This window comes from Aphelocoma coerulescens, chromosome 6, assembly GCF_041296385.1.
Source record: "Aphelocoma coerulescens isolate FSJ_1873_10779 chromosome 6, UR_Acoe_1.0, whole genome shotgun sequence".
Lineage (NCBI taxonomy): Eukaryota > Metazoa > Chordata > Aves > Passeriformes > Corvidae > Aphelocoma > Aphelocoma coerulescens.
In genome coordinates this window covers 11620921-11631780 of record NC_091020.1, presented here as the reverse complement: position 1 = coordinate 11631780, position 10860 = coordinate 11620921, and the positions used below count along the sequence as shown (strand labels likewise).

The 10860-nt window shown below is 38.4% G+C and overlaps 1 pseudogene; it reads left to right on the top strand.

Moving 5' to 3' along the window:
• The first annotated feature begins 1525 nt into the window (after positions 1–1525).
• On the top strand, positions 1526–4675 carry LOC138112765 (mannose-binding protein-like; annotated as a pseudogene).
• Positions 4676–10860: the final 6185 nt, after the last annotated feature.

Below are 10860 nucleotides of genomic sequence, written 5' to 3'. Positions count from 1 at the left end.
TTGTTTTATTGCACCATTATTTTTAGCTTTCTCTTGTTACCTTCAAGGGAGACACTAGCAACGTCAACTTGCCTAGTGTTGGATAGTTCACATAGTATAGAAAATCAACAGAAGGAAATCTTTACAGAGCAGTTAGGAACTGTCTGGAACCCACGAAGTTGGATAAGAAATATACACCAGGATTCAAGTTTGTTATACGAGTTGGCTAAATACCTTCCTTATTTTATTTTAGTGTGTGCCATTCCTCCAGACTTTGATGGGAGCCTAATGGAGGGAGCACAAAGAAGTATATAGAAAAATGGTGCTCCTTAACCTCTGCTTTTTATCCTAATTATAATGTTCTTACAGTAATATTCTGGTGATTATACTCTGTATTGTACTTTATCAGATGAAACCTGACAGGGGAAGCTGCTCTCTGTGAGAAATATTTTCTGAAGCTTAAAATAAAGAGAAATAATTGAGGTGAGTAGCAGAATTCATGCTGGATTTGATTTTTCTCTTGTTACCCAAACCTGTCAACGAAATGGTGCTTCCCTGGGCTTCTTTTTTTGACTGGTAGAACTGGGAGAAATTAAAGACTACTTGACTTTAGTATGTGGCTTATTTACTATAAAAGTTTGCCAGCTCACATTTGTGGTAGTTTAATTTGGGGTTTTTTTCAGTTAAACACAGAGTGCATGGGGTATGATTGCCTCACATTTGACCTCATGCTGAAAACAAGGGCAATCACTGTGGTGCAGCTTGTCAGAGCTTTACCTTATGATGCTACTATCTGTTACTGCTGTTCTGCTCAGAGAGGGCAGCAAAGGATTGCAGATCTTTTGGAATACAAAAGGAGTTCAGCTCTGAGATGTAATCCTGAGGAGAAATGTATCTTTTTAATATACAGGATTTGAAAGGAGAAATAGGGGAAGCATTCAGATCATTGCTGCTTAAACACACTTCACATTTTGTCCTTTAAGCTGTGGATGTTTGCAGGTAGTGGAGATTCTAAGAAAAGCACTTAATCACTTTGAGCTTAGCAATTGCAGCAACCCTGATTGCTGTGAAAAGAAGAGTCCCAGCAGAAACACAAGGAGCTGTTGAGGATTCATCCTCAACTGGAATATTGTATGACTCATTTGGCATGAAGAATAATGCTGTAATTTTAGACATACAATGAACAAAACACTCTAATTTCTAGCACAGTGAGATTAATGATTGTTGTGATACGAGGTATTTTCATTAGACATCAAGACTTTCAGGCTCTTATAAGCTTGGTTGTTTCTTTTCAGGTTTCAATATGTACAGATACAACCAGGGGCTGTATGACATGGTTCCTACACTATCCCTTTTGCCTGAAGACAGGAGTGTATTTCCCAGGTAACCCCTCAAAATAGTGTAAATGGAGACATTTGTGAAATGACTGTGTTTGATTTGTCACAGAGCTGTAGACTTAACAATGATTCTTTTTCATCCTTTCAATGCCTGGGCTTTCACTGCTGACAGTAAGAAGTTCAGGTAACACAGAAAAACTTGAAAATCATTTTTTTTCCTGCCGGAAGTTCAGTGCAGTGGTCCTGCAGTCAGTGTCCTACCAGCCAGAGATGGTCCCAGAGGTGCAGAGGGAGAACAGGTACAGAACTATGACCATTTAGCAATGCTGTAATTTTGACACTCCTTACCATCCCTTTACTCTTGTTTCATGCCTTCTTCAATCTTTCATTTTGTCTTTTCACTCGTGTCCTTCTCTCCTGCCCCATTAGCCTTTTGTAGGCTCTGCACAATTTCAGGAAGCTGAAGATGCTTTCTGCATTTATTATGCTACTCTAGACACTTGGCTTTTAATAAATAAAAAAATAATATTATACATTTTCACAGCAGCCCATAAAATAGACATGTAACGAGATTTTAATCTGATTGTACCATTTGTACTCTGAATCACTTCCTATTATATCCTTCTAAATTATTACTGCCTTTTCTTTCCAGGGGCCAGCTCTCAAAACCAGAAATCATGGTTGCTAGAGTTGCCTACTAATCTGATGGTTATAACTTGATTGCTTCATACACTCTATGCCCCAACAGCAGAATTCCCCCAAGGTAGGATTTGTTAGGTAACTTTTTTCATGCACTGCTGCAAACAGCAAATATACCCACAAATGCTTTCTGTCATGTGATAGAACCAAGTCACCCTCTCTCCTAAGTTGTTAAATCAGTTTCTGTCCAAATTCTTAATAAGTACACATGAAACTGTATATTTCCTTACCATACCCTGTCTGTGTTATCATGTATATACCACCCACCCTGGAATTAGATACTTGCTTTTCAACCACAAAGAAAGTCTCAACATTATCACTTTAGATGAACTATGACATCAAATTTCAGTGCCATATATTGATATTCTGCATAGATATTTTCTGGTCCACATACTCCTCAGTGTGCCCTCTGCAATTCCATGATTGAAATAAGTAAAGCCAGCAGTATCTTTCAAGAAACTGCTTCAGAGAGGAATCCTCAATGTTGCAATTTAGCTCATTTTCCAAATCATATACTGTGATGAGTGATTAGAATACAGCTGAACCAGACCGGCTTTCTGGTTTGAGAGAATGTGTACCTCTGCAACAACATGAGGGCATTTATTTCACTGGATTTTCAGTGCAATAAGTAGGTGTAGTAAAGGCTTTTCCATCAAAGGAATGCATTTCCAAGAAGATGAAGCTTTCCACAGGAATAATTCAATTTTCCTGAGATGTATTTATTTTCCTGAGGGTGGGCAGGGGGAAGGGGCAGGGGGAAGAGGAAGAGGGAAGGAGTCCGTGCTTGGTGCTTTCTTAAAGCACTAAAAAAACATAGTGGTAGAAAAAATTAGGAAACATTTGAACAATTTTATTTTAAGTTAAACTCTAAGAGAAGAATTGACAGGCCTGTAAAGTTTCCCTGGAAAAGTCGGACCTTCAGAAATAAAAGGAACTTTAGAACCACAAGGAGAGAGAGGAATAAAAGTAGAATATAAAGTAAGAAAGTAAGAAATAAATTTCTCATGTTTCTATAATGTGTTTTTCAACCTTTTAGCATATTCTCCAAAAAAATATCTGTGTTAGTGACTAGTATTTCTATAGCATCATTTGAGGAAAGGTGTGATTTCCAGAAGCATGAGGAGCAGAAAAATAAACCATCTGTTGTATAGGAGACGAGTTGCCCAGCAGAAATGAAGGAAGAAAGTGTCTGGAATGAGTCACTAGCTTGTTGTTTCCTGTGAGTGAAATACCAAGCTCTCTATCTTATGTTATAAACAGCATTTTTTATTCTTTCATTCTTTGCCTGTTCATGTGTTTTTTTGCTCCAACTTTAATTCATTTGAAAATGCTCCCATGTGTGGTTTGCCTCTGAGAATTGGGCTTTTCCCTCTGACCGGAAGATGACTTTGGTAGCCCTGAGAATTCAAAGCCTATCAAAGTGTTCACTTGGCTCAGAGATAACTCCCAGTTGGACAAATTCCCTAAACAAATCTGCAGTGTGGCCTGTGATTTCTGCTCTGGAAACCAAATATGTCTTTCGTGGGCCATCAGATTTCAGGAAAGCTGAGCATCTTGGAAACAGGTGTTGTGTGGTCGTTTTAATATAAATTATTAAATAACAGCCTTGACTTCCACTGATAATAACCGATGACTTGCAGAGACAAGTAATTGCTTTGGAAACAAAAGCACAGGTTTTGGAGGCTGAATGAAATAAACCCAAAAAAGGTAAGATCCAATCATTTGTATGTTTACTTTTTGGCCTGGTAAAATGATGGATGCAGTTGTGCTGGAGAAGGGGTGGAAAAGAGTAGGTTGAAACAAATATTGCGAATTTCTCTCCTGTTGTTAATGGATAATGGTCAATAATTAAATGATTTCTCACTGAGTACAACCTTCCTGACCTGACCTGTCAAACTTTAAGGACTACTTTGCCAACTTACAGGGCAGGGGATGTTACATGGACTGCAGGATCAGCCACTGTTCTCCCGGTACTTGTGCTTTAAGCATTGCATTGATATTTCCAGGTGTCTGTTTTGTTTGACTTCTACAGGATTCTGCCCTACTACTTCAAAAATGCCTGTTTATAGTTGGTATCAGCTGCTTCTGAAGTACAATAAATAACTAAAGCATAATCAATATCTTGTATAATACAATTAACGTTCTCATTTGTTTCTAGCTTTGAATTTAAAGAACACCAGGAGTATTGCTAAAAACCATCTTTGTCTCATCTGGAAAAGAAGGAAAATCCCTTTGGGCAAAACTGGAAGCACACTTGCTTTTCCTAGGAACGAGGCTGAGAACACAGCTTTACAAGGCTTTGTAACACCTTCAAAACAGGCTTCTGTGGGGATATCTGGAGAACAAACTGGAGGCAGGTTCATGTATCTGAATGAAAGGACTGTAGTTTAGAAGAACTAAATGATGGAGAACCAAATAATCTAAAAAATTAAGATTGCGCAGTAATACAAGACTCTGGGAAAATTGAATGTCATTAATTGTTTGTGAATTGTTGAGTCAATGAATCAAGGAAAACCCAAAGTTTTTGTTCCCAGTTATGTGGTTGATACAGCAGTTTGTTCCCTTAAAAGTGGCCTGGAATAACCAGAAACAGGGTGTATTTATAATTGTTCTCTCTTTGACCTTCAGTTTTGAATCTCCTAGTAAAATACAGATTTCTTTTGTTCAATCATTATGAATTAAAATGTGTTTATTGTAGTGGTATCAGGGTAATAAGTTATGGCACGCTCAGCGGGTTGGTGATTCCTTCTGCCTGAGTTCCTCACAAATGCAGTATGAGGGAAGCATTTTTTACTAATCTTGAAACTAATGAAAAATATTTCTCTATTCCCTCTTTGAGCTGAGCTGTAAACTTGGAGAGATTACTCTCCAAATGCTGTTTCAGATACATTCTTTTATGATGTAAATAATGCACAGCGCATACAGTCCTATGTTTCTTCAGTATTTAGTGATGCCTTTGCTCCTAGGGCACTTTTATTCTAGTTCTAAAATTGACAGATAATGATCACTTAGAGCCTAGAGTGGTATTTATCATCTGAATACAGAAGTCCACTGCAGTAGCTACTGGCATGGAAATAATTTCTTTTTTGAAGTTTCAGCTCTTTTCATGCTGTTCTTCCCATGCGATGGGAAAATGAATTGTGCTGTAACTACAAAGAGGAATAAAACAGTAAACCAGTCAGCCAAGTTGCTTTGTGTGCAGTAGAAAATCACAAGAGTACAAGGTGATGTTTTTTGGCAATCTATAGGCATCAACTGAGGTACAGGAGATATAAATCAAGATTTAGATGCAGTGGAAAGCAGAAATTTTTTGTCTTAAATTAAATATAAAAGCCTGCCAGTGAAATGTTCTCCAAGTGGAATTTAGCTCATGCAGAAAAAAGCAAAAGGCCCTATTTATGTGATAGGTCCTTAATGCCAGAGAAGTGGTCCTACAGGCTTTTGTGATTTTCTTGATGGGAGCTTCTTTCAACTCAAGTGAACTACAAAAACAGAATTACAGACTGTATTAACTAGGAATGGGTGAATATCATGACAACAAAGCCCAATACTACAAGTCTGACAATTAAGAAAAATGTTTCCATTGAAGGCTTTAAGTGTTTAACTGTGGAGGAATAGATTTTCAATTTGTCTTCCACTTAGTTTAAGACTAAGCTAAGTGCCTCTATAGAGAGAAGGATTGTGTCTGCACTGGCAAGTTATGGACCCATGGGAGCATAGGAATGTATCTGTACAGAGGAGCATTTGATGCCCCACTCATCTGGTTTATAGCTGTTATTTTCACTGCCTAATTTCCTGTCTACCTTTATAAGTAATGACATTTCTTTTCTCTGCACTAGGTTATACAGGTACAGCAAAAAAGCAATTACTGAAATTGGTAAAGGATATGAATTTTCCAGAGTATGATTTAGCTGCTGGTCTGCTTCACGTCCTCCTTGTGATTACTGGCAAAGTATCTTTGCAGTTCTCAAGTGAACTGCACTCCTTTTCTGCATTAATTGGTGTCCTGAAGCTATGAAAAACAGCATTTTTAAAATTTTGCCTGGAAGTTTTTAATCAATATTTATTATCTAAAAACACAGGAAATTATGTAATATTTATAAGATGTATTTGAGTTTAGGGATCAGAGATAATTCAGTCTCCCATGCATTCATTTGGAATGATTATGTAAGTCTATTTTGAGACTGTGTCCAGAAACCACTGTGAAATGTTTTGATACCATTTCATTTGGAGCTGGACTAGGAGCTGTGAAGTGTTTTGCCCCCAGTGCATTGGCCAGTAGGTTACAGTGACTAAACTACTGATTCAAAAAAACCCCCTGGAGTAGTATTTTGAAGATATGAATGGTTGTTTTATTTCAACTGGTTTTTTTAGAAATACTAGTCCTAATTGCCGTATCAGTCACTTTCTCAAGAGTTCAGTTCTGCAGTGTAATTTAGACTGATTTTTACATTCTTTTTCCTGCCAAATCTCCAGTAGAGTTGAGAAATTTATGAAGCTTCTTGTACCCTTAAGTTAATGTTTATTTTCAGAGAGAACTGTGCTTCATTCAAATGGTATCCATACAAACCACAAAATGGTTTGCAGGTAAGTGCAAAAGTATTCTTATGCTAAACACCTTGGAAGTTCACAAAAGCAGAGTGGGAAAACATTCCTATTGCATGCTCAGTTTCAAACAGTCCAAAGTTACCAGATAGTTAAATTTTTAACCAGGCTGTGTACAGGAAAGGTGTATTTGGCCCCAACAAGGATTGTGTCTATAGAAAATCTGAGGTGCACTTCTGGAATCTTCTTGAAATAAACTCTCAGTCCTTAAGCCTTTAGGTTTCATTGTGGTGTCACTTCTCATTTCCAGTATTTCCTGTCATGTAGGTTTACCCTGGTGTAAACCATCTCAAGGGAAAAGCTCCCCTCAGTGTAACACTTCCTGTGCAGAAGGGAAGCTGCCAGCTTCCCTTCCTTTTGAGAAAACCAAACTCTGCTCTTTATGACACTGGTGGAAACCCATCTCTGCTGGAGTTGCCCTAGAAATGCAGCTGTGCGAGTGAAAGTGTAGCTCTGTTAGTCTGGGCTTACCTGGTAAACTGTCCTGTCCTGAACCAGTGCTCAGAGGAGCAGAATACTGCTGCTGGAATCTGAGACCTTGGAAGGCCATTGTGTAGGAGCAGGCTGATCTCAGGCTGATCTCAGGCTGATCTCAGGCTGAACAAAAGTCCACAGGGTTGGAACCACACCTAGAAACAGAAAATGAGCTCTTACTAAGTCATATTACTTGAAACTTTTAAATTCAACAAGGTGATATCATATGTACCCTAAGTTTTGACCTTTCTCAAAACTGATGTTAGGGACACCTTTTCTTTCTTGAAGGACACCATTCTTCAGTAGGTGTTAAAAAGGAAGAGTTTGAAATTGTGTTCTTTTGTTTTCCAAGAGGCCTAAATTGGCATCCCTGACAACCACTTCATTTTGCATTAATTATAAACTAATCTGTACTAATCTGTACTTGCTGTTCTATCCCTGATTAGAACCAACTCATATAGTACTCATATGACCTCCACAGAGCTTCTAAGTAATTCAGGATGAAAGCAGCATTTTTTAATCAGCTGCTGGGTTTATCTTTCTAAAACACAATTTCAGGTTAAGTAGGCTCAGGAAGAGCTATCCTGTTGCATGTGAAAAAACACAATCTCTGAAAAGCTCTTTTCCTTCTCTTTAGTTTTCAAGTGGCAATTTTTGGTGGAAACTACAAGGTGCAAACAGGAAGCCATTCAATCAGTAGCAACTCGTACTTACTGCTTTATTTTTTACTTATAACACATAAATATGGGGAAATGGGTGGTTAACTTAGGCTTAGAGCAGAGAAGTGTGTTCTTTGCTGTGGCTCATTTCCTGTTGTGAGGGCGCCAACCCTTGGGTTAAACATGCAGAGGAGAAGCTTTATGCAGTGTGACTTTAGCACTACCAAATGGCTTCATTCTGTGGCTTAGCACCTGGGGGACATAAGGAGTGAAAAATGATTCCTGGGCCACAGTTTGGCCAAAAATGCTCAGGGGAATAAATAATGCAGGACTGCCTGGAAACCTAGGCACAGTCTTGTGTCTCTTTTAAGCTCTCTGCCAAACCTCTCAGCACTAGCAGCATGACTGGATACTCTGTGTTCTCTCTAGCAGGAATGACTTTTTCCTGAGGCACCTGCAGTTAAAATCTCTTTTTATGGCCTGTGACTCTGGTGAAGATTCAGACATCAGTAGCTTGAGCTGTTTAGATCAGTGCTTCAGGGTAGACAATTGTAAGAGCTTTTTCCTGGCTTTCTGGTTATGACTTCAGCTAGTGGGACAGTTTGTCCCTCGGAGCTGAGCTTGTGAATTAATGCTGCAAGAAGCTTCTGACAGCTTTGCAGTGGGAGGAAGACTCTACAGTGTCTAACTGTTTGGCATCCTCTTCCAGGGTGTTTAAATTCAGATCAAATTTCAAGTAGCTGGACTAAATACACAGAATGTGAGAGCAGCAGTTGACCCACGTTTAGGTGTCTGATTCCAGAGTCTGCGATTGCTACGTTGGCCACCATGCAAACACACCTGCACCAGCTCAGCAGTACAGTAGCCTGAATTTCAGTGTTTCATTGCACCTTTCCTTGTCCTTACTTGGGAGGGCCCTGAACAGAATATCTCCCCCTTCCTCCCACCTGCACTGTTCTGCTACAACACTTGGACACTTCTGCCTTGTGCTTCAGCTATGTACAAAAAAAGGTTCTATGCAAATTTCCATCCTGCCCCAAGAATTATACCCAAGCACATTTATGATTCAAAGTTTTCTTTTGATGTAAGAGAAGCTAAACCATACAAGCTGCTTTAGCTGAGGTGGACACAGCTTTTCACCAAATTTAGTTGGACATCCTGAAACCTCTTGAGCAAAATCATAATGTATATATTAGTTACTCTCTTGATTATCTCTCATCTTGCACTTTATGTATCCAATGACACCTCTGTAAAGGTGTCCCACACTGAAGTGATTTGATCAGTACCACATTGCCTACTGATCACAGCCTTTTAACTTCTCTATCCCCTTACATCCTCTCCATCCTGCCTAAGCAACTACATGTATTCACAGAAGCATGGCAAAGACAGGAGGAAGCAATGTACATTTTAAATCCTTTTACCTCTTTACCTTTTTATTCTAGAGTTGAAGCTAAAATGAAAAAAAAGGGGGAATTTATGGTACTTCCTAAGCCTGCTAAGTAGATCTTTTATTTATGCATCAAAAACTAGTGGAGCAAATATTATCTTGAAGCCTCTGATTTTCCTGTATGGGCTGTTATTTTCTAGTACATGGTATTTTGCCTCAAGCTGCAATTGCCACCCTCTGGAGAATCTCATCTTTCATTTTCATGAGTGAAGTGCATTTTTGGCTTTTGTGCCTAATGGTGAAAAAAGTTAAGAGCCTTTCAATGAAGAAGTTCTACAAGCAAAGTGAAAATGTTCGTTTCTTTATAACGCCATGTTTTAAATTCTGTCTTAAAGCAGAACCTGTATTTTTAATAAGTGGGGATTAAGTGTTGGTAACAATATGGTATGGCAAGAAAAGCAGTCATCTCGTCACACAATAGTTGCAAAAGCTATTCAAGAAATATTTCAAATGTGCTTAAGTGTATTACATATCACTTCACTGGAAACTGTATATTACACTCTGTCTCAAGCTACTGGGAGCTCTCCAGTGGTTTCTAGTGCTGCAGTCCTGAGGTTTACTTTTTGTCAAATACTCTCAGAATAGTTCTGGATTCGGTCTTTATTCTGGCCAACTGTGGGAGATGTTGAAAAGTATAATTGTTTACATCATTTATCTCTGTAACAGTCACAAAGCGTGTTCCTCAGGAAGGGTAAAAAAATGTAAAAGATGGCAGTTATTAAACAGTTGGGTCCCATTTGTGTGGGAAAATAGATGCTAGAGAAATGTAATGTACTACTGGCATGGTAGCACTGGTACCAAAACATTTCACAGCACAGTTGTTCTCCAGGTTTTGAAACTAAATTTTATAAGTTAATACTTACATTCCACTTCAGCTTTAGAGGATTGTCCATGGGAACAATGGAAATGGCCTGACCTTGTGGAAGAGGCACTCCATTGTACCAGTAGGCTGGGCTGTGCACAGGCCTGAATGCAGGCACAGCTGGGGAAAACCTGTGCTGCACGTATTTTCTAGCTTGGATCCCTGAGATGGTCTGGTAAGGCAGACAAACAATGAGACTACTTGAAAAATAAGCATATTTGAAGTGTTCTTGTGTAGACTCCCACTCCTGAGAAACAAGCCTATTCCTGTCTGCCTAGAGTGATTTCTCAAATCCAAGCAGAGTGCAAAAACTAATTTATAAATAAATATAATAAATATTATTTCATTATACTACAAAAGATACATTTTATACTAGAATAGGTAGCTGAAATGATTATTAATAATTGTGTAGAATTTCTCTTGTCTTACTAACAAAAATAGTGTTTAATCTTCAAAACTACATATAAAGCTACTATAAAGGCTGTAAGGGGTGACCCCCATGGAATAACAAAATGATATTTTATTAGTTAAGTAGTTGACATTCATGGTTATTACATTTCTCAGAGTTATTAAACATTCTCTTTGATTTGTCATTCAAGTTAAGTCTGCTGTGTTTCAATAACCTACTAAAAAATTTCAGTTTGAATCATTTTGGCCTCAAGCAACATTCAAGATCTTCCCATCTCTTGAGAGAGAATCTGTGTGTGTAGAACTCTGCTCATTCCCATTTGTTTTATCTCTATTTCTTTCAGTCTTCATCTGTTCCTTGTTTTTATCTATTAGATGAACTTCAACGGG